The following is a 6,792-nucleotide window of genomic DNA, read 5'->3' as shown; positions in this document are numbered from 1 at the left end:
CTTTGCATAGTTGTGGTGCCTTTTGTGTAAAGTTTTCCAAGTGCTCTAGAGATTTTATTTATCTTTGTAAGTTCCAAAATGTATTGCTGAGGTAAGCAAGGAAGTAAATTATTTTATTCACAGACCAGTGAAACAAACTAGCTCTTCATCAGTTCATGACAACAGAAAATAGTAAATTTAGACATTTAGATTTAGAAATTATGGGATGCTAAACTAATGTCATAGATGACAGGATGAAGATAGATATAAAGATGTGAAATAGAACTGGGACAGAATAACACAACAAATTTCTTCTGAGATGGGTTTTGGGGTTTCTTTTCCCTTTAAAGTGTAATATATATCTCCATCTTACACCCAAAACAAATAAGCTCCACTAGCACAACGATTTCAGGTTTGCTTTTCTGCACATTCAAAGCCGAGGCTCAGCCTGCTATCCCCTCTACATTTATGCAGGTGCTGTTAGCCTAGTGACCTCCCATCAGCTGCAAGTAAGTACAATGGATGTGCAACCAAGCAAAAGACCACACCATGAGTCAATGAAAAATATAGGGCATTTTTCCTCTATTTCACTAGTATCAAGCTGTCACCGTTGATCTCATTTCAGAGGAAGGAGACACACTCTTTCAAGGAGAGAAAGAAGCTAAAACTTTATTTTTTACATCACTTTATACAGAGTTTCATAAACTCTCTCATGTCTATCTCCTATTGATTGGTAACAAGATGCTACCCCATAGTAATTGGTCAGTCTTGGACAAGGTGCAAGAAAGGGTTGTTTGTGAGATATTGTTTTTGTTCTTTTACTGAGACAGTCAGGATTGTTGAATTAGGTGCAAGAAAATAGTCCTGATCTGTAGAATTATTTTTGCTGTTGCTTCTGTTTTCATGAAGAGCTGTTAGCTTTCCCATGGCTATGTTGAACCAAGACTCAGTAAGCAAGGCCTTACACAGGCCTGCTGTTGGCTACCACATCAAGCAGTTGTGTGATAGGGATGAGCACAAGGAAAAACCTGCAGGGTCTAGAGAGGTGACATCCCAGCATAGACATAGTAGTGGTGGAGCCTCAGAGGTACCAAAATACATGGAGCTTGTAATTTGGATTATCACTGCAGTGCAGTATGCAGAGACATCTATTCAGTAATGATACAAAAGGCAATATTGTTCCACTTGACTTGCACATGCCTTTCTTCTCCTGGATTTAAACCATCTCACTATTGATTCACCACTTTTGTTTAGCTTAGAAGAGCTGAGAGAATTAGAGCATGAGATCAAATAGCTGCAGGTTATATTTAATGCTCTTTACAATGATGATTATCTGCCTCAGAGTTAATTGCAAGAATAATTCATGCTTCCTTTTCCAGCCAGTCCTAGTGACTATTGGAAAATCCACAAGTTAACCAAATCTGGTGTCTCAGAAATTTCAGAACTGTAGTACAGAAAATGAGGTAGCACAACCTCCAGCCTATTTGTACTCCATTTGATATGAATACTGAACAGACATAAAATACAGCCCTTGTCTCGAGTCATTGGTGTTAGAATGGTAATGTTTGCTATGAGCCTAACCAAAGGTAATACACAAGGCTCTTTTTCCCAGCAACAGGATATTGTACTGCACACCTGGGACTAAATGGAGTTGTGCCTCCTCACAGCAGCTCTGCTTTTGGCCCCTGGGAATGTCAGGAGAGTTTCATACTGTCCTGAATTCTGCCCTTTTTTTGACCTGATCTTCTATGCATTTGATAAAGTATATATAAACTTATGTAGCTCCATGTGAGACTAATATTCTACAACTGGAATGTTGCTTTACTAAAATATCCATATTTTAAATATTTTCCATATTTTCCATATCATTTCAACAAAAATATACTACTCAGATAATCTTGTTTCCGCATACTTCAAGATTTCTTTGCTTTCTTCTCTATTCTACTCTTTTTACAATACTAGAATTAATTTCTTATTTACACAAAGACCACTTTGTTCTATTCCACTCAATTGATTAGACTGTTATTGTTTTCCAGGTCTTCAGAGATGAGATAGCATTCACAAAAAAGAAAAGAAAAAAAGAAAAAAAAGAAAAAACAAATGGTGTGTCTTGGGAACAGGAAAACTTAATTTATTAATTTAGCATAACATAACAAGGTTTATTTCAAACATCCAGACATCACTGACAAAGTTCCCTTTACATTAACATCCATTAGGTCAGATCTCTCTGAAGGGAAGATTATAAAAAGTAACATTAGGAACCAAAGGAATAAGACAGTACTATTAATTAGTCAAACATGTCTTGGTGGTTCTGTTTTATTCCTAGATGTAAAACTAGCCCTTACACTGATCTGAAATATTTCAGCTAAAAAAAGTCAACACCCTGTTGATATGTTTATTATGGTGTGTAGTGGATTATGTGCATTATAAAAAGGAAAAGGTCTACACTGAAGCCCATATTTTGACATATTTTCACTGTGTTTGATATCCCAGGCTTTTTGCCTTATTCATACAATTTTCTATTGTGATGAGCTACATTTTGAGTAGCTCATCATCAAAAATTCCTACAGCCATTACTCAATAAATCATCTCACTCTATTCAGAGAATATAAAGGGAAAGTATTGTGACTTGTTCGTGGCCTAAATCACTACAAAGGATGGTTTCTGGCAGTGAAAAGCTTCTTAATTTTGCATATGAAAGCATATCAAAATACGATCAAGAGTCTGAAACTAGACAAATTCAAACATCAAGCTGTAGATTTTCAAGACTGAGGATAATTATTTCAGAAACAAATTGTTGAGATGGTTCCTTCTTCATTTGAGTCAAAAAAACCCCGACAACTATTTTTCATTCTGAAAGATGTGTAGCAGCTGAAACATTTTGTGTTTGATGCAGGAATTACTGGATGAAATTATATGACATACAGGAACTAACATTATGTGATCATAATAGTCCCTTTGATCTTGAAATATATGAATCAATACACTTTTTGCTTCACCTCCTCTGTGACTTAGAGAGATGCTAACTCTCATGGGATCAATAACAGGACCATATGCCTAGCAACTGTGGCAAAATGAAATCTGAGACACATACCTAAGCTGTCTCTAGATAATCCATTTTGCTCTCACAATGTTGAGAAGGCACTTTAACTGGACTGATGCTCTAATGTCCTGCTTTTAATGTCAAGGCGGTTGGTTCAGAACTGGCTCCAGAGCTGCATAGTGCTGTACCTTGCCAGGGAACAAGGATCAGCAGAGTGATCTGGGATGTGCTATTGGGGAACATAGCTAAGTGAAGAAGGAACATGGGACACAACTTTTTGGGATGGCAAATGGCTTGGATGAACAGATGCATGACAATAACCTGCAGTGCAGAGCTGAAACACTCTGCAGTTTTATACAGCTTGCACAGATATGTTCTTGTGTGGTATATACAAGCACATGTATGCATGCATCCAGCATACGGATGTAGGCTCTCATAATACCTTGGAAAAGTGTCATCATGACCTCATGATGTGCTTGCCTGGAATAAATTGCATAAGAGGCAGAAGAATTATTCTGCTTTCCGAAGACTCCAAGAACAGTTTCTGCAGGTGGTGCCTTGGCCATGCTACTGCATCAGACCCGACTCACTGGGACAAACTGATATAAAACTGACAAAAAGTCTTTGAATCCAAATCAGTCTGTTCCTCAGGTGAATTGTAGTTTAGAAACCCATCTCCTGTTCTTCCTGACAAATCAGATTTTGGTAGTGCCCTTAGGCACTCCTCTGCGACAGTTCTGCCCATATTCTCCACTTGGACAGCAAATTGTCACCACGTGGCAGCATGGTGCTATAAGGGCTCAGTAAACTGATGGTCATGCAAACCATACACAGCTGTTAGTTGGTCAAACTTTGAATTTGTCAGCATTTCAGTGCTTATGCACAGTGTCTGGCATGAAGATACACTGCACATATTTGCTCACAGCAGTAAGTGCAGAGTGTCTGCTGACTCCACTGCAATAATAAGCTGCACTTCTACAGTGTTTTTCTTCAACAGCTCCGTGGTTCATACCTGGTTTTGGAGCTCTTGGGCCACATATTGTCAGGCAATTGACACCTCTTTATAGAAGAGGAAATCGCACTGGCTAGATTGGGACCTGCCCACTTCATCCAGCAAGTTTGTAGCAAAGCTGGAACAGACATTGAGTTTATTCAATTCAAGTCCCAAGCTTTTGCTAGAATGCAATAAATAACTTTACCTACGTGTAATAAAAATTAACAAGTTTCAATTACTTCAATGATAAATGAAGAAAGGATGTGATTTAAGAACTGTTGAAGGTTAAATAAGGACACACTGGCACAAGTTAGTGGAGCAAAATACACTAGCGCAGATAAAAAGATGAAAAGATGATAAAGAGACTTGATTAAGCATCACCTGACACACTACTTGCATATTTAAGTGAGTACTGGCAGCATCAGACATTGCTCTCAGCCCCCTCACTCTGAATTTATGCCACATGGTTAATCTGAAGCCAAGAGCATCTGACCAAAATGACAGGTACATTGAGTTGTGTATAATTAAAAGCCGAGCAGGCCTCCACAGCTGGGGGAGGCAGACAAATGAGAGCTGATCAAAAGAATACAAATAGTTTATAACACCAAATAGGAAACATCAGGTTTGTTTGGTACTAGCATTATTCTGGTTTAGCTGGAGAAACAGTTTTGGAACAGGCTACAGTGGTTTTGTCTGAGTCTATGAAAACCAGACGTATGAGAAACTGGGTGAAACTTCTCACTCACCTGTTGCAGCTTGTCTGCACACAGATTGCAAGACATCCCCAAGGAAAACATCCCACTTTCCCATGTGCTTGTGCAGGGTGTTGCTTACCATAGCTCCCAGTCCTTGCAAGTGCCTCTGAGTGGCATTGCAATAGAAACAATAAAGGCTCATTATAAATTATGGAGAATAAACAGCAATAGACATTTTAATTGATTTTGCTGCAAAACAGTCATGTACTGTGTTTCCATTGGTAGGCAAAAGTAACTCGACAGATTGCCATATAGAAATTGCAAGGTCATTACCACTAAGTGTTCAGTTTCTACTGTTTCTACAGTTTCTACTGTAACACAGGTTACGTTTCTGCATTGAATAAAGGGATGGGTACACAGTAAAGCCCATACCTCTGCAGACAACAGTCCTGGCTTTCCATCAAAGACACAAAACACAATGAAGTGATTTCATATGAGCTTTCCAGGCAACTTTACACCATTCAGGGTATCCAGTGAGGGAAAGGGCTGATTTGACCCTAATGGACAATTAAAGGACTTGTTCAATGAATTAGTAGCAGGTTCTTCTTCCAGGCGGGAAAATTTTGTTTTGTATACACTGCTGAGAACCAGAATAAGTGTTTCCCATAAACCTTCCAAGTCCATAACAGTTATGTATAATTCTGGGTTTAAAAGAAAACCTTATAAAACATAACTTGATAAATGTCCTTCTGGAGGAGCAGGAAGGAATGAGATTGTTCTCTTTTGGGCCGTGTGTATCACAGACAAGGCAATGAGCTGTTGTCAGCATGCTGGTTAACTGGGTTAACTATTCCAGGCTACTTTTTCCCTGCCCACAAAGAACGAGAACCTTAAGGTGACACAGTCATGATGCCAGCTTTGTCATTGCTAACAATCATGCAATTGTGCTTAAATGCCCATGAGCTGCCAGGTATAGCTCTGCATCCCCATCCCCCAAATCTGGCACAGAGCTGTGACCAAGACCAATGGCTGCAGAAGGACTGAAGGCATACCCTGCTCTGTTCACCTGGCTGTCAGGGTATCGAGGCCACATAAAAACAGATACTTGTCTGAGTTCCAGCATCTGCCATTGCACAAGATTGCAGTGTTTGTTAATTGGTCTTCATGCCTACATCACTTCAAAAAGGCAGCACTCTGAGAGATTGCACTGGAGTAACAGTATGAATTTAGTCAGCCAACTAGAGATACTTGTGAGAGAATTCCATAAATATTAAAATACTACCCCTTCTCTCTCTTTGTGCTGCAGCTGGTAGACAAGGGTGGTGTTAATTATTTTATGGTGAAAGTTGTCCTTGCAGTAGCTTTTCTCTTGCTTGTTCCACAACACTCTACATTGGTTCTCTCTCAGCTCTCATTCTTAAATCACTTATTCACTGTGTAATTTATACAGAAAGAAAATACCATTTCTGTTCAGTCAGTTTTGCTATCCTTCACATTTTTTTCCCAAGCACTGAAACAAGGTTCTTGCATTTTTTTACCTGACAGCTATACAAGCTATGCCCACTGAATTCTGTGTTTAAGTGGAATGCCTGGAACTAGTTCTCCTGCTTCTAGAATCATACTGCATAGTCCTGAATAAATTTATTATTTATGACATGAAAATTAAAACACAATATAACTTTAACTACTCTAGCTTTGTTTGGCACTTGCCAAATGCCAAGTCTTGCATTTAGGGTGGAGTAATCCCACAGAAAAGTACAAGCTGGGCAGTGGCTAGATGGAAAACAGTTTGGAAGAAAAGAACAGGGTGGTTGGACGAAATGCTGAACATGAGTCAGCAAGCTGCATCATCAGCAAGAGGGTGGTCAGTAGGTCAAGGGTTAGGGTTCTTTCTCTCTTCGGGACATGTCAGACGCAGTTGAAGTGCTGTGTCCAGGTTTAGGCTCTCCAGAACAAACAAGAAAAAAACCCCAAAAACCAAACACATGCCCCCTCGCCAAAAAAAAAAAAAAAAAAAAAAAAAAAGGGAAGGAAAAAAGGAAACAAACAGACAAAAAAAAAAAAGATACTGACATACTGTA

This window comes from Molothrus aeneus, chromosome 1, assembly GCF_037042795.1.
Source record: "Molothrus aeneus isolate 106 chromosome 1, BPBGC_Maene_1.0, whole genome shotgun sequence".
In the NCBI taxonomy this organism is placed as follows: domain Eukaryota; kingdom Metazoa; phylum Chordata; class Aves; order Passeriformes; family Icteridae; genus Molothrus; species Molothrus aeneus.
Note: the sequence above shows the minus strand (reverse complement) of the source record.